The sequence below is a fragment of the Leucopleurus acutus genome, assembly GCF_964270905.1.
Source record: "Leucopleurus acutus genome assembly, chromosome: 5".
In the NCBI taxonomy this organism is placed as follows: domain Eukaryota; kingdom Metazoa; phylum Chordata; class Mammalia; order Artiodactyla; family Delphinidae; genus Leucopleurus; species Leucopleurus acutus.
In genome coordinates this window covers 50714777-50740138 of record NC_139147.1, presented here as the reverse complement: position 1 = coordinate 50740138, position 25362 = coordinate 50714777, and the positions used below count along the sequence as shown (strand labels likewise).

General features: G+C 36.4%; 1 long non-coding RNA gene across 1 annotated transcript in view; it reads left to right on the top strand.

Annotated features, from left to right (window-relative positions):
• Positions 1-25362, top strand: part of LOC309961579 — a 460653-nt gene that overhangs the window by 431375 nt on the left and 3916 nt on the right. The window lies entirely within an intron of this gene.

Below are 25362 nucleotides of genomic sequence, written 5' to 3'. Positions count from 1 at the left end.
TGTAGGGCAAATTTTGACTTTTGTCATAAGTGATTCAGAAAGTGAAACCTGGGCAAAATCTTAGCACTCAAATTATCACTTTTGTCAGTGATGTAACACTGATTTTGTGTTCTCAGAAGTGTTGCTGACAGGCCTTTTCTTGGAATTTTTTTCAAGGTTTAGGGACTTCTCTGAAGTCCTCCTAAATTATTTTAGAGATGTAAGCCTCATTAAACTGCAGCTTATTACATTCCTACCAAGAAATGTTGAATGTTGATGAATAATTCAATAAGAAATAATTCAAACAAGAAATGTTGAATGAATAATTTCTTAAAATGTCTGGCTTTGAGGGATACAACTGGAAATGTAACAGTGCATATTGGGACCAGATAGTGAGATAGTGTCATATTTTGTCTTTGTAGTCATGATAAGGCCAGAAACAAACATGACCATTCAACAATAAATTTAACTAATTCCTCCCTCCAACACTTTTTAATAGTCAGGCAATAAGCGTAATATGCACTTATGCTGGGAAGCAAAATGTGAAATTCGGGGAAAAGGGTGCAGACATGTTTCTTCTACATTTCATGTTATTCTACTTTTCCTTGGATTGTTTCTTAATGTAGCTGGACTAAGTGTGCTTAAGCTGATTCCTTATTGGTATATGGTACAAGTCTCCAATCCACCATTCCCTAATGTTTTAGTGAATATGATTCAATGTGGTAGTAACCAAAATTAAGTATCCAGACAACCTTGAAAAATGCTAGAATTCCTTTGGCCTATGCCCCTCTATCAAGGACACAGGTCCATATATGCAAATAGATCATGATGTACCTGGAGTATTCCATATTTGTGCAAGACAGATATACAAACTAAACTCTGAGAGTGACCCCAGGTTAGTTACATAAAATACATAATCTATTTATATTTTGTCAGTATATCTAGCCACCCAAAGCTTGAATTAAACAAGAGCTTACCTAGAAAGAAATAAAAATTCAAATTACCATATAGCATACTGTTCCATTCGATGCAGTAAATAAATGTCAAAAATGCATATGAACACCAAATAAGTTTTTTTTTAACATCTTTATTGGAGTATAATTGCTTAACAATGTTGTGTTAGTTTCTGCTTTATAACAAAGTGAATCAGCTATACGTATACATATATCCCCATATTCCCTCTCTTGAGTCTCCAGCCACGCTCCCTATCCCACCCTACTAAGTGGTCACAAAGCACAGAACTGATCTCCTTGGGCTATGTGGCAGCTTCCCAATAATTATCTATTTTACATTTGATAGTGTATATATGTCAATGCCACTCTCTCACTTCAACCCAACTTACCATCCCCCCTCCCCGTGTCCTGAAATCCATTCTCTACATCTACGTCTTTATTCCGATCCTGCCCTTAGGTTATTCAGAAACTTTTTTTTTAACATCCCATATATATGTGTCAGCATACTGTATTTGTTTTTCTCTTTCTGACTTACTTACCTCTGTATGACAGACTCTAGGTCCAACTACCTCATTACAAATAACTCAGTTTTGTTTCTTTTTATGGTTGAGTAATATTCCATTCTATATATGTGCTACATCTTCTTTAGCCATTTATCTTTTGATGGACACTTAGGTTGCTTCCATGTCCTGGCTGTTGTAAATAGTGCTGCAATGAACATTGTGGTACATGACTCTTTGTATTATGGTTTTCTCAGGGTATATGCCCAGTAGTGGGATGGCAGGGTCATATGGTAGTTCTATTTTTAGTTTTCTAAGGAACCTCCATACTGTTCTCCATAGTGGCTGTATCAGTTTAGATTCCCACCAACAGTGCAAGAGGGTTCCCTTTTCTCCACACCCTCTCCAGCATTTATTGTTTGTAGATTTTTTGATGATGGCCATTCTGACCGGTGTGAGGCAATACCTCATTGTAGTTTTGATTTGCATGTCTCTAATGGTTAGTGATGTTGACCATCTTTTTATGTGTTTGTTAGCAATTTGCAATTCTTCTTTGGAGAAATGTCTATTTAGGTCTTCTGCCCATTTTTGTATTGGGTTGTTTGTTTTTTTTTTTTTTTGATATTGAGCTGCATGAGCTGCTTGTATATTTTGGAAATTAATCCCTTATCAGTTGCTTCGTTTGCAAATATTTTCTACCATTCTGAGGGTTGTCTTTTCATAATTTTTATGGTTTCCTTTGGTGTGAAAAAGCTTTTAAGTTTCATTAGTTCTCATTCTATTTTAGTTTTTCTATTTCCCTAGGAGGTGAGTCAAAAAGGATCTTGTTGTGATTTATGTCATAGAGTGTTCTGCCTGTTTTCCTCTAAGAGTTTTAAAGTGTCTGGCCTTACATTTAGCTCTTTAATCCATTTTGAGTTTATTTCTGTGTACGGTGTTAGGGAGAGTTCTAATTTCATTCTTTTACATGTAGCTGTCCAGTTTTCCCAGCACCGCTTATTAAAGAGGCTGTCTTTTCTCCATTGTATATTCTTGTCTCCTTTATCAGAGATAAGGTGACCATATGTGTGTGAGTTTATCTCTGGGCTTTCTATCATGTTCCATAGGTTTATATTTCTATTTTTATGCCAGTACCATACTGTCTTGATCGCTGTAGCTTTGTAGTATAGTCGGAAGTCAGGGAGCCTGATTCCTCCAGCTCCGTTTTTCTTTCTCAAGATTGCTTTGGCTAGTTGGGGTCTTTTATGTTTCCATACACACTGTGAAACTTTTTGTTCTGCTTCTGTGAAAAATGACATTTGTAGTTTGATAGGGATTGCATTGAATCTGCAGATTGCTTTGGGTAGTATAGTCATTTTCACAATGTTGATTCTTCCAAGACAAGAACACGATATATCTCCATCTGTTTGTATCATCTTTAATTTATTTCATCAGTGTCTTATAGTAGTCTGCATACATGTTTTTTTTTCTCCTTAGGTAGGTATATTCCTAGGTATTTTATTCTTTTTGTTGCAAAGGGAAATGAGAGTGTTTCCTTAATTTCTCTTTCAGATTTTTCATCATTAGTGTATAAGAATGCAAGAGATTTCTGTGCATTAATTTCATATCCTACTACTTTACCAAATTCATTGATTAGCTCCAGCAGTTTTCTGGTAGCATCTTTAGGATTCTCTATGTATAGTATCATGTCATCTGCAAAGAGTGACAGTATTACTACTTTTTCGATTCGGATTCCTTTTATTTCTCTTTTCTTCTCTGATTGCTGTGGCTAAAACTTCCATAACTATGTTGAATAATAGTGGTGAGACTAGCCAACCTTGTCTTCTTCCTGATCTTTGTGGAAATGGTTTCAGTTTTTCACCATTTATCGATGCTGTCTGTGGGTTTGTCATATATTGCCTTTATTATGTTGAGGTAAGTTCCCTCTATGCCTAGTTTCTGGAGGGGTATTTTTTTTATCATAAATAAGTGTTGAATTTTGTCAAATGCTTATTCTTCATCTATTGAGATGATCATATGGTTTTTAACCTAAAATTTGTTAATATGGTTTATCACATTGATTGTTTTACATACATTGAAGAACCCTTGCATTCCTGGCATAAACCCCACTTGATCATGGTGTATGATCCTTTTAATGTGCTGTTGGTGCCTTCTAGTATTTTGTTGAGGACTTTTGCATCTATGTTCATCAGTGATATTGGCCTGTAGTTTTCTTTTCTTGTGACATCTTTGTCTGGTTTTGGTATCAGGGTGATGGTGGCCTCGTAGAATGAGTTTGGGAGTGTTCCTCCCTCTGCTATGCTTTGGAAGAGTTTGAGAAGGATAGGTGTTAGCTCTTATGTCAGAGTTTGATAGAATTCACCTGTGAATCCATCTGGTCCTGGGCTTTTGTTTGTTGGAAGATTTTTAAACACACTTTCAAATTCAGTGCTTGTGATTGGTCTGTTTATATTTTCTCTTTCTTCCTGGTTCAGTCTTGGAAGGTTGTACTTTTCTAAGGATTTGTCCATTTCTTCCAGGTTGTCCATTTTATTGGCATATGGTTGCTTGTAGTAGTCTCTTAGGATGCTTTCTATTTCTACAGTGTCTGTTGTAACTTCTCCTTTTTCTTTTCTAATTTTATTGATTTGAGTCCTCTCCCTCTTTTCCTTGATGAGCCTGGCTAATGGTTTATCAATTTTGTTTATCTTCTCAAAGAACCAGCTTTTAGTTTTATTGATCTTTGCTATTGTTTCCTTCATTTCTTTTTCTTTATTTCTGATCTAATCTTTATGATTTCTTTCCTTCTGCTAACTTTGGGGTTTTTTTTTTGTTCTTCTTTCTCTAATTGCTTTAGATGTAATGTTAGGTTGTTTATTTGAGATTTTTATTGTTACTTGAGGTAGGATTGTATTGCTATAAACATCCTTCTTAGAACTGCTCTTCTGTATCTCATAGGTTTTTGGTTGTCATGATTTTATTGTCATTTGTTTCTAGGTATTTTTTGATTTCCTGTTTGATTTCTTCAGTGATCCCTTGGTTATTAAATAGTGTATGGTTTAGCCTCCATGTGTTTGTATTTTTTACAGATTTTTTCCTGTAATTGATATCTAGTCTCATAGCATTGTGGTCAGAAAACATAGTTGATATGATTTCAGTTTTCTTAAATTTACCAAGGCTTAATTTGTGACCCAAGATATGATCTATCCTGGAGAATGTTCCATGAGCACTAGAGAAGAAAGTGTATTCCATTGTTTTTGGATGGAATGTCCTATAAATATCAATTAAGTCCATCTTCTTTAATATGTCATTTAAAGCTTGTGTTTCCTTATTTATTTTCACTTTGGATGATCTGTCCATTGCTGAAAGTGGGGTGTTAAAGTCGCCTACTATTTTTGTGTTACTGTTAATTTCTTTTTTTATGGCTGTTAGCATTTGCCTTATGTATTGAGGTGCTCCTATGTAGGGTGCATAAATATTTACAATTGTTATAGCTTCTTCTTGGATTGATCCCTTGATCATTACATAGTGTCCTTCTTTGTCTCTTGTAATAGTCTTTATTTTAAAGTCTATTTTGTCTGATATGAGAATTGCTACTCCAGCTTCTTTTGATTTCCATTTGCATGGAATATTTTCTTCCATCCCATCACTTTCAGTCTGTATGTGTCCCTAGGTCTGAAGTGGGTCTCCTGTAGACAGGTATATATAGGTCTTGTTTTTGTATCCATTCAGCCAGTCTATTACTTTTGGTTGCAGCATTTAATCCATTTACATTTAAGGTAATTATCAATATGTATGTTCCTACTACCATTTTCTTAATTGTTTTGGGTTTGTTATTGTAGGTCTTTTTCTCTTCTTGTGTTTCTTTCCTAGAGAAGTTCATTTAGCATTCATTGTAAAACTGGTTTGGTGGTGATGAATTCTCTTCACTTTGCTTTTCTGTAAAGGTTTTAATTTCTCAATCAAATCTGAATCAGATCCTTGCTGGGTAGAGTAAACTTGGTTGTAGCTTTTTCCCGTTCATCACTTTAAATATGTTCTGCCCCTCCCTTCTGGTTGCAGAGTTTCTGCTGAAAGTTCTCCTGTTAACCTTATGGGGATTCCCTTGTATGTTATTTGTTGCTTTTCCCTTGCTGCTTTTAATATTTTTTTCTGTATTTAAATTTTGATACTTTGTTTAATATGTGTCTTGATGTGTTTCTTCTTGGATTTATCCTGTATGGGACTCTCTGGGCCTCATGGATTTTATTGATTTTTTCCTTTCCCATATTGGGGAAGTTTTCAACTATAATCACTTCAAATATTTTCTCAGTCTCTTTCTTTTCTCTTCTGTGACCCGTATAATTCAAATGTTGGTGTGTTTAATATTGTCCCAGAGGTCTCTGAGACAGTCCTCAATTCTTTTCATTCTTTTTTCTTTATTCTGCTCTGTAGTAGCTATTTCCATTATTTTACCTTCCAAGTCACTTATCATTTCTTCTGCCTCAATTATTCTGCTATTGATTCCTTCTAGAGAATTTTTAATTTCAATTATTGTGTTGTTAACTGTTGTTTGTGTGCTGTTCATTTATTCTAGGTCCTTTTAAACGTTTCTTGTATTTTCTCCATTCTATTTCCCATATTTTGGATCAAGTTTGCTATCATTACTCTGAATTATTTTTCAGGTAGACTGCCTATTTCCTCTTCATTTGTTTGGTCTGGTGGGTTTTTATGTAGCTCTTTCATCTTATGCATATTTCTCTGTCTTCTCATTTTGCTTAACTTACTGTTTGGGGTCTCCTTTCTGCAGGTTGCAGGTTCCTAGTTCCCACTGTTTTTGTGTCTGCCCCAGTGGGTAAGTTTGGTTCAGTGGGTTGTGCAGGCTTACTGCTGGAGGGACTGTTGCCTGTATTCTGGTGGATGAGGCTGGATCTAGTCTTTCTTTTGGCAACACCACATCCAGTGATGTGTTTTGGGCTTCTGTGAGCTTATTATCATTTTAGGCAGCCTCTCTGCTAATGGGTGGTGTTGTCCTCTTGTCTTGCTAATTGTTTGGCATGGAGTGTCTCCAGCACTGGAGCTTGCTGTTCACTGAGTTGAGCTGGGTCTTAGCATTGAGATGGAGATATCCAATGGATCTCCAGTGTCCTGAACTCAGCTCTTCCACCTCATATGCTCAGGCCTGACACCCGGCTGGAGCACCAAGACCCTTTCAGCCACATGGAATTCCAGAAGCTGGGAAGTCCAAGATCAAGGCACCAGTATGGTTATGTTTTCATGAGAGCCCTCTTCCAGATTCATAGTTGGTCCCTTCTTGCTCTGTCCTCACCTGGTGGAAACCTCTTACATATTTGTATTTTTTCATTTTAAAATTTTAAATACATTAGAAAGAATACGAAAGGATAAGTAACAGTAAAAACACTGATAATCACACAACTCCAACAATTGTTAGTATCTTGGCATATCTCCTTGACTTATTTTTCAACTCAAATAACTGAAAATTATGTCTACTATTTTGTATTTTGTTTCATTTAAACAGCCTGAAATCATGCATATTTTAATAGCAATGTATAAAAATATAGAAAAGTGGGTAATAAAATGGATTGTGGGACCAAACCACCTGGGTTTTAAGCCCAGCTCTGCTACTTACAAAACTGGATGACCTTAGACAAGTTATTTAAATTTTTCATTAATACATCCAAAGTTTACCAAAATTAAAGCTGATATAATAGTAGCATGTGCCTCATAGGGTCCTTGTGAGGATTCTCTATGTTTATATATATAAGATGTTTAGATTAATGTGTGGTATTTAGTACTATACAAAAGTTAGCTACAATTATTTAATGTCTGGATATTATATTTTATGCATATCAACCAATTTATTTTATTAGTTCCTAAAGTTATTTTTCCAATATTTTATAAATAGAAAATGTTTTGAGGAACATCTCTCTATAAAACATATAGAGAGATTATTTTTAAATGTTTTAAAATATTTTTAAAATTAATTTAAAATAATTTTCTTTGAGGATATTTACACATTAAATAATTCGTCTGATTTCAGAATTTGAAAACATTTGGTACATATTAATAGGTTTCCTCCATCCCCCCCTCCACCAACCAAGGAAGACACCACAAATATGCAAAGTCAGCAGGTCTTTTTGAGAGTGATTTATCATCATTGAATAATATAAATATTTAATTTTTAAAAATAACATTGTCAATTTTAATTAATTAATTTATTTATTTTTAAATACTTTTGTACTTTAAACTTGTTGTGGGTTGAATTGTGTTTCCCCACAACTCATATGGTGAAATTCTAACCCCCAAAACCTCCTAACATGACCTTATTTGGAAATAGGGTCATGATATGTACTCAGGTCAGGATGAGGCCTTACTGGTATAGGAAACCCCTCCCTAATCTAGTACAACTGGTTTCCTTATAAAAAGGGGGGATTTGGATACAGACAGGCACACAGAGAGAACTCAAGGTGCAGATGAAGGCAAAGATCAGAGTGATGAAGCAGAAGCCAAGGAACACCAAAGTTTACCATCAAACTACTGAAAACCAGGAGAGAGGCAGAGAACAAATTTGTCCCTCAGACTTCAGAAGGACTGCTGGCCTCCAGAACTGTGAGACATTAATTTTCTATTGTCCTAAACTACCCATTTTGTGGTACTTTGTTATGGCCTTTCTTTTTTTAAAATTTTTGTTTTATATTGGAGTATAGTTGATAACAATGTGTTAATTTCAGGTGTACAGCAAAATGATTCATTTATACAAGCATCTATTTTTTTTCAAATTCTTTTCCCATTTAGGTTATTACAGAATATTAAGCAGAGTTGCCTGTGCTATACAGTAGGTCCTTGTTGGTCATCTGTTTTATTTATAGCAGTGTGTACATGTCAATCCCAAACTCCCAATATATCTCTCCCCACACCTTCTCCCCGGTAATCATAGGTTCATTCTCTAAGTCTGTCTTTTTCTGTTTTGTAAATAAGTTCGTTTGTATCATTTTTTTTAATAGTCCTTATATAAGCAATATCATATGATATTTACCTTTCTCCGACTTACTGCACTTAGTACGATAATCTTCAGGTCCACCCACGTTGCTGCAAATGGTATTATTTCATTCTTTTAATGGCTGAGTAATATTCCATTGTATATATGTACCACATCTTCTTTATCCATTCTTCTGTCAATGGACATTAAGAATGCTTCTATGTCTTGGCTATTGTAAGCAGCACTGCACTGAACATTGGGGTGCATGTATTCTTTTGAATCATGGTTTTCTCCAGATACATGCCCACTAGTGGGAATTTTAGATCATATAGAAGCTCTATTTTTAGTTTTTTAAGGAATCTCTGTACTGTTCTCATAGTGACTGTACCAATTTACATTCTCACCAACAGTGTAGGAGGGTTCCCTTTTCTCCATGCCTTCTGCAACATTTACCATTTGTAGACTTTTTGATGGTGGCCATTCTGACTGGTATGAGGTGATTACTCATTGTAGTTCTGATTTGCATTTCTCTAATAATTAGTGCTTTTCAGCATGTTTTCCTATGCCTTTAGGACATTTGTATGTTTTCTTTGAAGAAATGCCTATTTAGATCTGCTCATTTTTTAATTGGGTTGTTACTTTTGTGTGTGTGTGTGTGTGATACATGGGCCTCTCACTGTTGTGGCCGCTCCCGTTGTGGAGCACAGGCTCCGGACGGGCAGGCTCAGTGGCCATGGCTCATGGGCCTAGCCGCTCCGCGGCATGTGGGGTCTTCCCAGACTAGGGCACGAACCCATGTCCCCTGCATCGGCAGGTGGACTCTCAACCACTGCACCACCAGGGAAGCCCGGGTTGTTTCTTTTTGATATTGAATTGTAGGAGCTATTTGTATATATTGGAGATTAGGCCCTTGTCAGTCGCATCATTTGCAAATATTTTCTCCCATTCTGTAGCTTATCTTTTCATTTGGTTGATGTTTTCCTTTGCTCTGCAAAAGCTTGTAAGTTTAATTAGGTCCCATTTGTTTATTTTTGTTTTTATTTCCATTACTTCAGGAGACTAATCCAAAAAGACATTGCCGCAATTTATGTCAAAGCGTGTTCTGCCTATGTTTTACTCTAAGAGTTTTATAGTATCCAGTCTTAAATTTAGATATTTAATCCATTTGGGTTTATTTTTGTGTATGGTGTTAAAGAATGCTCTAATTTCATTCCTGTACATGTAGCGGTCCAGTTTTCCCAGTACCATTTATTGAAGAGACTGTTCTTTCTCCATTATAGAGTATTGCCTCCTTTGTCATAAATTAACTGACCATAGGTGTGTCGGCTTATTTCTGGACTTTCTATCCTGTTCCATTGATCTATATTTCTGTATTTGTGCCAGTACCATACTCTTTTAATGACTATACCTTTGTAGTATAGTTGGAGGTCAGGGAGCTGGATTCCTCCAGGTCTGTTTTTCTTTCTCAAGATTGTTTTGTATATTTGGGATCTTTTGTGCATCTATACAAAGTAAGATTTCTTGGTTCTAGTTCTGTGAAAAAAATGCCTTTGGTAATTTGATAGGGATTGCATTTAATCCTTGGACTGCCTTGGGAAGTCTAGTCATTTTGACAGTATTGATTCTTCTAATCTATGAAAATGGTATAGCTTTCCATCTCATTGTGGCATCTTCTATTGCTTTCATCAGTGTCTTATGTTTTTCAGAGTAAAGGTCTTTTGCCTCCTTAGGTAGGTTTATCCCTAGATATTTTAGTCTTTTCAGTGAGATGGCAAATGTGATTGCTTCTTTAATTTCTCTTTCTGATCTTTCATTGTTAGTGTATAAAAATGCAACACATTTCTGTGTACTAATTTTGTATCCTGGGACTTTACTCAATTTTTTGTTGAGACCTAGTAGTTTTCTGGTAACATCTTTAGGATGTTCTATGTATAGTATCATGTCATCTGCAAACAGTGATAGTTTTACTTCTTCTTTTCCAATTTGGATTCCTTTTATTTCTTTTTCTTCTCTGATTGCTGTGGCTAGGACTTCCAAAACTATGTTGAATAAAAGTGGACAGAGTAGACATCCTTGTCTTGTTCCTAATCTTAGTGGAAATGCTTTCAGGTTTTCAACATTGAGCATGATATTGGCTGTAGGTTTATCATATATGGCCTTTACTATGTTGAGTTATGTTCACTCCAGCCCACTTTCTGGAGATTTTTTTTTTATCATAAATGTGTGTTGAATTTTGTCAGAATCTTTTTCTGCATCTATTGAAATGATCTTATGGTTTTCATTCTTCAGTTTGTTGATGTGGTGTATCACAATGATTGATTTGTGGATACTGAAAAATCCTTGCATCCCTGGGATAAATCCCACTTGATCATAGTGTATGATCCTTTTAATGTACTGTTGAGTTTGGTTTGCTAGTATTTTGTTGAGAATATTTGCACCCATGTTCATCAATCATATTGGCCTGTGATTTACTTTTTATTGTGATATATTTGTCTGCTTTTGGTATCAGGGTAATGGTGAACTCATATAATGAGCTTGTTCCTTCCTCTACAATTTTTGGAATAGTTTCCAAATAGGAGTTAACCCTTAGGAGTTAACCCTTATCTAAAAGTTTGATAGAATTCCTCTATGAACCATCTGGTCCTGTACTTTTCGTTGTTGGGGGTTTTTAAATCACAGTTTCAATTTCAGTACTTGTGATTGGTCTGTTCATATTTTCTACTTCTCCTTGGTTCAGTCTTGGAAAACTGTACCTTTCTAAGAATTTGTCCATTTCTTCTAGGTTGTCTATTTTATTGGCATATAGTTGCTTGTAGTAGTCTCTTATGATCATTTGGATTTCTGTGGTATCTGTTGTAACGTCTCCTTTTTTATTTCTAATTTTATTGATTTGAGTTCTCTCCTTTTTTTTTTTTTTTTGATGAGTCTGGCTAAAGGTTTATTAATTTTTTCTATCTTTTTAAATAACTAGTTTTTAGTTTGATCTTTTCTACTGTTTTCTTCATTTCTATTTCATTTATTTTTGTTCTGATCTTTATGATTTCTTTCCTTCACTAACTTTGGATTTTGTTTGTTCTTCTTTCTCTAGTTGCTTTAACTGTAATGTTAGGTTATGTATTTGAGATTTTTATTCTTTCCTGAGGTAAGATTGTATTGCTGTAAAGTTCCCACTTAGAACTGCTTTTGCTCTGTCCCATAGGTTTTGGATCATCATGCCTTCATTTTCATTTGTCTTGAGGTATTTGTTGATTTCCTCTTTGATTTCTTCAGTGATTCATTGGTTGTTTATTAGCACATTGTTTACCCTCCACCTGTTTGTGTTTTTTACATTTTTTTTTTTGTAGATGATTTCTAATCCCATAGCATTGTGTTTGGAAAAGATGCTTGATATGATTTCAATTTTCTCAACTTTATCAAGGCTCACTTTGTGATCTGACATGAGATCAATCCTGGAGAATGTGTCATGTGCATTTGTGAAGAATGTGTATTCTGCTGCTTTTGGATGGAATACTCTATACATAATGAATAAGTCCATGTGGTCATTGTGTCATTTAAGCCCTGTGTTTCCTTATTGATTTTCTGTCTGGATGATCTCTACATTATGAAAGGTGGGTGTTAAAGTCCCCCACTCTTACTGTCAATTTCTCTTTTTATGGCTGTTACTATTTGCCTTACATATTGAGGTGTTCCTATGTTGGGTGCATGTATATTTACAATTGTTATATCTTCTACTTGAATTTATCCCTTGATCATTATGTAGTGTCCTGCTTTGTCTCTTGTAACAGTCTTTATTTTGATGTCTATTTTGTCTGATGTGAGTATTGCTACCCCAGTTTTCTTTTGGTTTCCATTGCATGGAATCCCTTTTCCCTTCCCCTCACTCTCAGTCTGTATGTGTCCCTAGATCTGAAGTGGGTCTCTTGTAGACAGCATATATATGGGTCTTGTTTTTGTATCCATTCAGCTAGTCTATGTTTTTTGGTTGGAGCATTTAATCTGTTAATGTTTGAGGTAATTATTGATATGTATGCTCTTATTGTCATTTTGTTAAATGTTTTGAATTTGTTTTTGTAGGTCTTTTTTATTCCCTCCTCTTTTGTTCTCTTGTGATTTAATGACTAAATTTAGTTTTGCACTTTAATTGTTTTTAGTTTTGTGTGTGTGTATCTATTGTAGATTTTTGGTGTTTGATTACTATGAGGTTTTGATACATCAGTCTATATATAAGCAAGATTGTTTTAAGTTGCTGGTCTTTTAATTTCAAATGCATTTCCAATATCCTGCATTTGTACTCTCCTCTTCTCACAATTGCTGGTTTTGATAACATTTGTGTGCAGATGATTTTCTACCTGTACTGTATGTTTGCCTTTACCTGTAGACTTTTCTATTCGTAATTTTCTTGTTTTTAGTAGTGGCCTTTTCTGCTTAGAGAAATTCTTTTAGAATTTGTTGAAAAGCTGGTCTGGTGATGCTGAATTCTCTTAGCTTTTGCCTGTCTGTAAAGCTTTTGATTTCTCCATCAAAAGAGATGCCTTGGGTTTCCCTGGTGGCGCAGTGGTTGAGAGTCCACCTGCTGATGCAGCAGACACGGGTTTGTGCCCTGGTCCAGGAAGATCCCACATGCCGCAGAGTGGCTAGACCCGTGAGCCATGGCCACTGAGCCTGTGCGTCCGGAGCCTGTGCTCCGCAACGGGAGAGGCCACAGCGGTGAGAGGCCTGCGTACCGCATTAAAAAAAAAAAAGAGATGCCTCTCTTGGTAGAGTTTTCTTGGTTGTACGTTCTTTCATTTCATCACTTTAAATATATCAGGCCACTCGCCTCAGACCTGCAGTGCATCTGCTGAGAAATTAGTTGATAACCTTATGGGAATTCCCTTGCATGTTATTTGTTTCTTTTCCCTTGTTGCTTTTAATACTTTTTCTTTGTCTTTAATTTTTGTTAATTTGGTTACTATATGTCTTGGCCTGTTCCTCCTTAGGTTTATCCCTCCTGGAACTCCCTGTGCTTCATGGACTTGGGTGACTATTTCCTTTCCCATGTTAGGGAAGTTTTCAGCTATTTTCTCTTCCGATATTTTCTCAGTTCCTTCCTCTCTCTCTTCTCCTTCTAGGATCCCTATAATGTGAAAATTGGTGCATTTAATATTGTCCCAGTTAGACTGTCTTCATTTCTTGTCATATTTTTTTTCTTTATTCTGTTCTGTGGCAGTGACTTCCACCATTCTCTCCTCCAGCTCATTTATCCATTCTTCTGCCTCAGTTATTCTGCTATTGATCCCATGCATTTTTCATTTCAGTTATTGTATTGTTCATCTCTGTTTGTTTGTTTTTTAGTTCTTCTAAGTCTTTGTTAAACATTTTTTGTATCTTCTCAATATGTGACTCCATTCTTTTTTGGAGATCTTGGATCATCTTTATTATCATTATTCTGGAAGATTTCCTATCTCCACTTCATTTAGTTGTTTCTCTGGGGTTTTATCTTGTTCCTTCCTCTGGGACATATTCTTCTGCCATCTCATTTTGTCTAAATTTGTGTGATTGTGTTTTCTGTTCCACAGGCTGCAAGGTTTTAGTTCTTGTTTTGCTGTCTTCCTCCTGGTGGGTGAGGCTGTCTAAGAAGCTTGTGCAGGCTTCCTGGTGGGAGGGACTAGTACCTGCCCACTGGTGTGTGGAGCTCGGTCTTGTCCCTCTGGTGGGCAGAGCCATGTCAAGGGGTGTGCTTATCAGGCAGTTGTTTATTCAGGAAGACGTTAAGCAGTCTGTCTGCTGATGGATGGGGCTGTTTTCCCACTCTGTTGGTTGTTTGGCCTGAGGTGTTTCAGCACTGGAGCCAGCAGGCTTTTGCATGGAGCCAGGTCTTGGTAAGAAAATGTCAGACTCCAGGAGGGCTCATACCAATTAGTATTCCACAGAACTGCCACTGCCAGTGTCTTTGTCTCTGCAATGAGCCAAAGCCACCCTCTGCCTCCACAGAATACCCTCCAATAGGACAACGTAGGTCTGGCCCAATCTCTTATCAGGTCACTGCTTTTTCCCCTGGGTCCTGGTGTGCACAAGACCCTGCATGCACCCTCCAAGAAACCCCATTGGCCTTCAAAGCCTGATTCTCTGGGGGCTCCACCTCCCATTGCCAGAACCCCAGGCTGGGGAGCCTGATATGGCACTCAGAAATTTCACTCCTGTAGAGGAACTTCTGTGGTATAATTATTTTCCAGTTTGTGGATCACCCACCCAGTGGGCACTGGATTTGATCTTATCACGATTACGCCCCTCCTACCTCATTGTGACTTCTTCTTTGTCTTTGGATATAGGGTATATTTTTTGGTAAGTTCCAGTGTTTTTTTGTCAATGGTTGTTCAGCAGTTAGTTGTGATTTATGTGTTTTTGTAAGAAATGGTAAGCTCATGTCCTTCTACTTTGCCATCTTGTCTCTGTCCCTCCTGTTATGGCATTTCTAATAAACTCATATCCTACCTATTGGTATTTCCTCTTTAGAAATATACTGTGTGAGTTCTTTACCCATTTCCACTTTTGTATTTGATGTGTTCTTTGGCATAGCAGTGTGTGGCATTTCTTTCTCTAATAATTGGGATGGAGCCTATAATTGGGATGATTTTTGTACTAACTTCTTTTGTTCACTTCTCTAGGCTAGCATTATTATTAACCTGATGTTTTACTTACTGTACTTAAAACAATATAGACTATGTTACCTGGAAAGAGTAGACTTTTCCTTTATTTCTCCCTTTTGTAATTTTTAACACTGTTCTGACCTATTTCTATTTCCTTAGTTTTTTTCTCATACTTTTTTTTTGTGTGTGTGTGGTACGCGGGCCTCTCACTGCTGCGGCCTCCCCCATTGTGGAGCACAGGCTCCAGACGCACAGGCCCAGCGGCCATGGCTCACGGGCCCAGCCGCTCTGCGGCATGTGGGATCTTCCCAGACCGGGGCACGAACCGGCGTCCCCTGCATCAGCAGGCAAACTCTCAACCACTGCACCACCAGGGAAGCGCTCATACATTTTTTTTTAATCAATAATTGTGTTTCGAAGTTGATTAAATATTTGGTGGAGTATTTATTTGTCCAAGGAAAACCAGACATTCTTTCCAGAGAGGGGATATCATAAGTATCAAAAATAAAGCAGAAATTGTTTTATCACATTCATTTCATACATATGTAAACTTAATTTCCTGTTCATGTTCCAGTTGGGCAGTAGCGGCAACTATATATCTATTTAATGTAAAATTATTATATAGTTAGAGACATGAAATAGAAATGGTTAAAAAATAGGGCATCTGTTTACATCTGTGTAATGCACAGAAATTTAAGTTAATTGTAAACTAATACAATTGTTCTCTTTCTTGGAGTGTTTAAACATTACCTGCCAGCTGGCTCCATATTCCCATATTTTTTAGCTATGTGACTTACATGAGATTTAAAACTAATCATTCCATCTATTTAGTGATTTGATTGTTTGAAATTGCAGAGTGTTATTCCTTCTTGTTAAGAGCATTCACTGTTTGTCTTCAGTAAGGAGAAATGATGACAGAATCTGCGATTTGCTTAAAGCATAAGACAGTCTTATCCATTTTCAATATCCCACATTTTTCAAGGATAATCCTGCTTTCTGTTGAAAATTAACTATTGAATACAAAGGATTTGATTAAGAATGGGCTTATTATGATGGGTGTGTTATAACATGTTAATGTCCTTTATTATTTCAAGTGACTAATTATGTAAGATGTGAAATTTAAGGTAAACCTTGTTTCAAAAATATACTTAAGACTGAGTTTTGATTTTCAAGGAGATTTTTCTTTTAAAAAATTTCAAATAATGAAGTAAATTTACTAAAGAGCAAGCATTCAAACACCTGATATACAACATGTAATTGTGTTTTCCACAACAGCACAAATCTAAGTTCAATCAATTTATAGCTGACAAAAGTGATGATTTTACAAAAATTTCATACAGGGACACTTATTTATTAAATATGTGCTCTGATAAAAACTCTGCAAGTCAACATTTCAACAGAATATTTCTTTTCTCTGGCATGGAGACCCAATTTTTTTTTCTGTAGCTCAGTTTTTCAGCTTGATAGGATCTAATGAAACCCAGGTTTTCTCTCTCTCTCTAATAAAAACTATATCCACTCCATATATAGTGATATATTAGGTTCAATATAAGATCTGAAAGGACAAAATGTACACCATCGAAAAGTCAATGAACCAAATTGGTTTATGTAGCTGCTCCAAACCAATTTTATTGGAAAACTTCAGACCATATTGTATGGTGATTTTTTTTTCTGGTTTGTGATTTCTATCCTTTGGTTTTATAACATTTTTCATTTTGGCTTCTCTTTTTACATCCTCACAAAGATATTTAGATGAACTTTCATGACTTTAATAATAGGTGTAAAGAACAGGGTTTGAATTTATATTTTTCTTTAGTTTTGAAAGAATTTTTGTTTCCCCATCCATTGTATTAGCATAACTGGTTAGATTTCCTAGAGTCCTTCATCTTTTTCACTGAAATATAAATAAGATACTTATATTACTCCAGTCATCAACTTACCGGCTTTGTGTAGTAATAATCCTAATGGTTCTAAGTGCAGGAATGTCTAATATTAAAGTATCCTGGGACCTGCTCCTTAATTCCAATTCTCAGTATAAAAAACCAAGGAGAACACTGCTGAAGTTAATGATGGTTTAGGGAATATGTTTGTTATAGGATAATTCTGATATTTGAAACGTACTATTATAATTTAGGAGTTGGTGAGTCTCTGGAGCTCAGATTTAAGAAGGCTTCCTTTGTTCTGATTGCAGCTAATGGGCAAGGTAGTAGGTTACACTTATATTCAAAATATGTGCCTTTTTGGGACTGAATTAGATTTTAAATGTGCTTCATGATAATTTGCATACCAAGTAAAACTTATAATGATGGATAAGTCAATGGCATGAATGTCCAGGAAATCAGACTTCAAGCTGAATGGGAATCAGTTGTGTCAGGGTATATCTTTTGCCATTGCAGGCAGAGAGAAGTCCAAAATGCAGTCTACCTTTCAGTGGTAAATAGGGTCAGTACCTCTGGATATTATAGCTCACCAAAGGATAAGAGCCAGTGTGTTGTGATGTCATACATCACGAGGGATCCAGTAGTATGGAAATGACCAAGGGGATATCTTGGGCCTATTCTCATATAAAGATAGCATGACTTTATTTCTGGCTACTCTGTTCTTATTCCTGGTTACCTGCCTCTAGAATGTCTCTCATGTCTGTGAACTTGCATTATTTTTTCCAAACTGAATTGCTTGCCAGCTATTAGTGGCCATTCATATGGGAATAAAACTTTTGATTTTTTTAGGTATGTCAGACAACTGAATTGTGGATTCAATGAAAATTGCAGGTTCAATTAAAAACTTCAATCAGTAAGATGACAGTGGCCATAACAGTCAGCTAAACCACTTACTAAAGCCAAAGAAAGAGCCAGGATAAAGTTGTTTTCTTGTAACTCTAGGGCCCAAAAAGTACTGACATATTGAGTTTTATGCAGCTCTCTGGGATGAAGCCCCATTACCTCTGTTACAACATAAACTGAGGCACATTTAAATTTTCAAGAGTTTAGTTAGGCGAACATCAATTCAAATTGGGCAGTGCCAGGGGACTTCCCTGGCAGTCCAATGGTAAAGAATCTGCCTTACAATGCAGGGGATTCAGGTACAATCCCTGGTCAGGGAACTAAGATCCCATATGCCACGGGGCAACTAAGCCTGCACACCACAACTACTGAGCTCACACGCCTCAACTAGAGAGACTGTGTGCCACAAACTACAGAGCCCATGCACTCTGGAACCCACATGCCACAATTACAGAGCCCACAAGCCCTGGAGCCTGTGCACCACAACTAGACAGAAGCCTGTGTGTGCCACAACGAAAGATCCCGCGTGCCACAACGAAAGATCCCGCGTGCCTCAACGAAGATCCCACGTGCCTCAGCTAAGAACTGATGCAGCCAAAAAAAAAAAAAAATCTGGGCAGTGCTAAACTGGAAGTGGTTAGGAGCACTCCATTAACAGGATAGGGGAGAGACATTTATAAAGCAGACATAAGCAAGGAAAGTATTCGATTGGCTATAGCTTAAGTGGTTGCCTCGTTTGGGAAGGCCTAGTTGTCTGTATTGGTGGTTATTAAATTTCACTTTCTGGGATATGAGTGCATTCATAGGAATTGACTCTGGCTTAGGTTTTGGTTTGCTTATGTAGGCTACCAAGGGATTAGAGCCACCTCAGTATAATGGCCTCTTTGTTTAATTATTTAACAGCCTCACTAGTAGTAGTAGTGGTTTCCACCCCTTTCTATCAATGGGAATAATGGTGCTGGAGACTCTGATAATTAAGGTGTGTCGAGAAAGTCAGACTACCTAACAGAAAGTGAATTTTCAGGATGTCAAATAGCCTCTTGGTATCTAAAATACACTCATTTCAAAATCTACCATGAATGGCATGATTGATCAGTTTTAGTTGGGTATTTAAATACATTTAGTGATTATCATCAGTCATCTTATCACAACATCTCTATTACTAAATTGCTTATCTTGATTTGTCTATTCACTCTGTTACTATTTTCTAGCAGCTTTCCAGGAGGGAATCATGAGTACTCTATTCTCTGGATTTTGTGAATGTATGAAAATACTTTTTGCTTTATACTTGAAAAACTACTCTACTTGGAATACAATGCTTGAAGCACATCCTTCCTCAGACTTTGGTAGAGGGCACTCTACCTTCTTCTGGATAGATGTGGAGAAGCCTGAGGTCATCTTGAGTTTTCCTTCTTCTGTATGGCTCACTTCTCTGCTTCAAGTCATAACTTTTTATTCATCCTAAAAATACAGTAAATCTATCTTGATATGTGCTTAGGTTAATCATTCTGCATTATTTTTTTCTGGCATACTCTATGCCCTTTCTGTACAAAAATTCACTCTTTTTTTAATCAGAAAAATTTTATTACATTTTGGATTTTTTCCCTATTCTCTTTGTTTACTTATTCAGAATCACCATGGGTGGCTATGTCACAATTTTCTTCCATACATATCATCTTCTTTATAATCATTTTATAATCACTGTTATTTCCCATTTCATTCTCTGATTTATTCAAGCCTCTCCTCATGCTATTTACTGTGTTCTCACTCTCTCTTTTCTATTTTTGTTGTTCTAATGACTTTCATCACTACAACATTTTTCTTTTCTTTTATTCCCAAATAGCTAGTTTGCTTTTAAGGCCCTTCTTGTCTTACAAGTTCTTTTATGAACTTTTAGACTTTCCTTAGAGAGCGCATGTTGCTTGTGATTTCTTTGAGATTAAGTAGGTATGCTTATCTAAGGTCTTCATTTTTTTTTTGAGTGATTTCTCTGATGATTCAGCCTTTGCTTGTGTTACTTTATGCCTTTATCTGATGGTATGTAGGCAAGAGTTTCTTTCTTATCCTTACTCTTATAGAATAAGACAAAATAATTATTTGTTGAAGAAATGTTTGCAGGAGGGTAAAACTATGAGTTAGTGTTGTCTACAGATTTAATTCTGACTTTTTAATGATCTCTAAAAAATCTTCTATTCTTTTTTCCTGTTTATCCCCTTCATTTTTGGCATTCAGAGAGTTTGGTATTTCTCACAGCAAAGTACTTTTGTGTTTTCTATTGCTATGTAGCTGCTGCAGGATGATATACAACACTGCTCACTCCACTGGGTACAGCAATTACATAATAAGCTAGAAAATACAACTTTTTATCTATATTTAATTTTTATCTACACAGTAATTGCATTTTCTACTGTTTACTGTTTTTATACTGCCAATGTCAATAGGTTCAAATGTCATATGGTCATGCAGCCCATATGGTATATAAGGATCTTTTGAGAAAGTTCCCTAGCAACATTGTGAAGCCAAAGTCATTACAGTAGCCTATAAGGCCTTTCATCTCTCACCATGGCCCTTTGATCTTGCTTTCTACTTCTCTAGCTGCAACCACACTGACCTTCTTGTGTTTCAGAAACATCCACAACATATCTCTCACTGAGGCATCTTCTGATCCTTCTTTTCTCAGCTATTCATAACGGTCACTCCCTTACCTCTTTCAGATCTTTACTTAACTGTTATTTTCTCAGGGAGGTCTTCCCTGATCTCCTTATTCAATCCTGCTACTCACCATCTCTCATTCCTGCCAACACCACCAGGTACACCTTCCCTATCTCTTTCCCCTGGTTCTACTTTTCTCCATAGTACTTAAGTCCTTCTAACATATTAGAGATTTTATATTTAGTTTCCAATGATCTGATTCTGCCCAATCGAGTTCATGTTGTTTCAATGCTACTGTGTAAATGTGTTCCGGACATCTAATAGGCACCCAATAAATACTTCTGAATGAATGCTCAAAGAGGAATCAAGAATAACATATTCATTTATTAACTTTCAGCATGTGGTTATATATTCCTTTTTACATGAGTGCTAATTAATTGGATATGCATAGTATGCTATTTAATTTTACCTACGTTTACCCATACCAAGTAGATTTAGAAAGGTCTCTTAAAAGAAACTGAAGATTAAAGATAGTGCTAATATTGGAAAGATAAACAAAAAAAAAAGATTTGAGTTTCTCTTACCTCAAGGGTAGGAATTTTATTAGCCATATTAAGGTAATATCAATAATAATTCAATAAAATCCGATAAAATGGTAGCTCCCCAAGATTATCAAAATGACTAATTAACACAAAATATATACATAGCATCTTTTTTTTTACATCTTTAATGGAGTATAATCGCTTTACAATGGTGTGTTAGTTTCTGCTTTATAACAAAGTGAATCAGTTATGCATACACGTATGTTCCCATATCTCTTCCCTCTTGCATCACCCTCCCTCCCAGCCTCCCTAACCCACCCCTCCAGGCGGTCAACAAAGCACCGAGCTGATCTCCCTGTGCTATGCAGCTGCTTCCCACTAGCTATCTATTTTACATTTGGTAGTGTATATATGTCCATGCCACTCTCTCACTTTGTCACAGCTTACCCTTCACCCGCCCCATATCCTCAAGTCCATTCTCTAGTAGGTCTGTGTCTTTAATCCTGTCTTACCCCAGGTTCTTCATGACATTTTTTTTCCTTAAATTCCATATATATGTGTTAGCATACAGTATTTGTCTTTCTCTTTCTGACTTACTTCACTCTGTATGACAGACTCTAGGTCTATCCACCTCATTACAAATAGCTCAATTTCGTTTCTTTTTATGGCTAAGTAATATTCCATTGTATATATGTGCCCACATCTTCTTAATCCATTCATCCGACGATGGACACTTAGGTTGTTTCCATCTTCAGGATATTGTAAATAGAGCTGCAATGAACATTTTGGTACATGACTCTTTTTGAATTTTGGTTTTCTCAGGGTATATGCGCAGTACTGGGATTTCTGGGTCATATGATCATTCTATTTTTTGTTTTCTAAGGAACTTCCATACAGTTCTCCATAGTGGCTGTACCAATTCACATTCCCACCAGCAGTACAAGAGTGTTCCCATTTCTCCACACCCTCTCCAGAATTTATTGTTTCTAGATTTTTTGATGATGGCCATTCTGACTGGTGTGAGATGATATCTCATTGTAGTTTTGATTTGCATTTCTCTAATGATTAATGAAGTTGAGCATTCTTTCATGTGCTTATTGGCAGTCTATATATCTTCTTTGGAGAAATGTCTATTTAGGTCTTCTGCCCATTTTTGGATTGGGTTGATTGTTTTTTTGTTATTGAGCTGCATGAGCTGCTTATAAAATTTGGAGATTAATCCTTTGTCATTTGATTCATTGGCAAATATTTTCTCCCATTCTGAGGGTTATCTTTTGGTCTTGTTTATGGTTTCCTTTGCTGTGCAAAAGCTTTGAAGTTTCATTAGGTCCCATTGGTTTATTTTTGTTTTTATTTCCATTTCTCTAGGAGGTGGGTCAAAAAGGATCTTCCTGTGATTTATGTCATAGAGTGTTCTGCCTATGTTTTCCTCTAAGCGTTTGATAGTTTCTGGCCTTACATTTAGGTCTTTAATCCATTTTGAGCTTATTTTTGTGTATGGTGTTAGGGAGTGATCTAATCTCATACTTTTACATGTGCCTGTCCAGTTTTCCCAACACCATTTATTGAAGAGGCTGTCCTTTCTCCACTGTAAATTCTTGCCTCCTTTATCAAAGATAAGGTGAATATGTGTGTGGGTTTATCTGTGGGCTTTCTATCCTGTTCCATTGATCTATCTGTTTTTGTGCCAGTACCATACTGTCTTGATTACTGTAGCTTTGTACTATAGTCTGAAGTCAGGGAGCCTGATTCTTCCAGCTCCGTTTTTCGTTCTCACGATTGCTTTGGCTATTCGGCGCCTTTTGTCTGTCCATACAAATTGTGAAATTTTTTGTTCTACTTCTGTGAAAAATGCCAGCGGTAGTTTGATACGGATTGCATTGACTCTGTAGATTGCTTTGGGTAGTAGAGTCATTTTGACAATGTTGATTCTTCCAATCCAACAACATGGTATATCTCTCCATCTATTTGTAACATCTTTAATTTCTTTCATCAGTGTCTTTTTTTTTTAACGTCTTTATTGGGTTATAATTGCTTTACAATGGTGTGTTAGTTTCTGCTTTATAACAAAGTGAATCAGTTATACATATACATATGTTCCCATATCTCTTCCCTCTTGCATCTCCATCCCTCCCACCCTCCCTATCCCACCCCTCCAGGCAGTCACAAAGCACCAAGCTGATCTCCCTGTGTTATGCGGCTGCTTCCCACTAGCTATCTACCTTACGTTTGTTAGTGTATATATGTCCATGCCTCTCTCTTGCTTTGTCACAGCTCACCATTCCCCCTCCCCATATCCTCAAGTCTGTTCTCCAGTAGGTCTGTGTCTTTATTCCTGTCTTACCCCTAGGTTCTTCATGACATTTTTTTTTCTTAAATTCCATATATATGTGTTAGCATACGGTATTTGTCTTTCTCTTTCTGACTTACTTCACTCTGTATGACAGACTCTAGGTCTATCCACCTCATTACAAATAGCTCAATTTCGTTTCTCTTTATGGTTGAGTAATATTCCATTGTATACATGTGCCACATCTTCTTTATCCATTCATCTGATGATGGGCACTTAGGTTGTTTCCATCTCCAGGCTATTGTAAGTAGAGCTGCAATGAACATTTTGGTACATGACTCTTTTTGAATTTTGGTTTTCTCAGGTTATATACCCAGTAGTGGGATTGCTGGGTCATATGGTAGTTCTATTTGTAGGTTTTTAAAGAACCTCCAAACTGTTCTCCATAGTGGCTCAACCAATTCACATTCCCACCAGCAGTGCAAGAGTGTTCCATTTTCTCCACACCCTCTCCAGCATTTATTGTTTCTAGATTTTTTGATGATGGCCATTCTGACTGGTGTGAGATGATATCTCATTGTAGTTTTGATTTGCATTTCTCTAATGATTAATGAAGTTGAGCATTCTTTCATGTGTTTGTTGGCAGTCTGTATATCTTCTTTGGAGAAATGTCTATTTAGGTCTTCTGCCCATTTTTGGATTGGGTTGTTTGCTTTTTGTTATTGAGCTGCATGAGCTGCATGTAAATTTTGGAAATTGATCCTTTGTCAGTTGCTTCATTTGCAAATAATTTGTCCCATTCTGAGGGTTGTCTTTTGGTCTTGATTATGGTTTCCTTTGCTGTGCAAAAGATTTGAAGTTTCATTAGGTCCCATTGGTTTATTTTTGTTTTTATTTCCATTTCTCTAGGAGGTGGGTCAAAAAGGATTTTGCTGTGATTTATGTCATAGAGTATTCTGCCTATGTTTTCCTCTAAGAGTTTGATAGTTTCTGGCCTTACATTTAGGTCTTTAATCCATTTTGAGCTTATTTTTGTGTATGATGTTAGGGAGTGATCTAGTCTCATACTTTTACATGTAACTGTCCAGTTTTCCCAGCACCACTTATTGAAGAGGCTGTCCTTTCTCCACTGTACATTCCTGCCTCCTCTATCAAAGATAAGGTGGCCATATGTGCATGGGTTTATCTTTGGGCTTTCTATTCTGTTCCATTGATCTATCTTTCTGTTTTTGTGCCAGTACCATACTGTCTTGATTACTGTAGCTTTGTACTATAGTCTGAAGTCAGGGAGCCTGATTCTTCCAGCTCCGTTTTTCGTTCTCAAGATTGCTTTTGCTATTCAGGGTCTTTTGCATTTCCATACAAATTGTGAATTTTTTTGTTCTAGTTCTGTGAAAAATGCCAGTGGTAGTTTGATAGGAATTGCATTGAATCTGTAGATTGCTTTGGGTAGTAGAGTCATTTTGACAATGTTGATTCTTCCAATCCAACAACATGGTATATCTCTCCATCTATTTGTATCATCTTTAATTTCTTTCATCAGTGTCTTATAATTTTCTGCATACAGGTCTTTTGTCTCCTTAGGTAGGTTTATTCCTAGATATTTTATTCTTTTTGTTGCAATGGTAAATGAGAGTGTTTTCTTGATTTCACTTTCAGATTTTTCATCAGTAGTGTATAGGAATGCAACAGATTTCTGTGCATTAATTCTGTATCCTGCAACTTTACCAAATTCATTGATTAGCTCTAGTAGTTTTCTGGTGGCATCTTTAGATTTCTCTATGTATAGTATCTTGTCATCTGCAAACAGTGACAGCTTTACTTCTTCTTTTCCAATTTGTATTCCTTTCATTTCCTTTTCTTCTCTGAAAGCTGTGGCTAAAACTTCCAAACTATATTGAATAAGAGTGGTGAGAGTGGGCAACCTTGTCTTGTTCCTGAAAAACTGAATGCTTTCAGTTTTTCACCATTGAGGATGATGTTGGCTGCGGGTTTGTCATACATGGCCTTTATTATGTTGAGGAAAGTTCCCTCTATGCCTACTTTCTGCAGGGTTGTTATCATAAATGGGTGTTG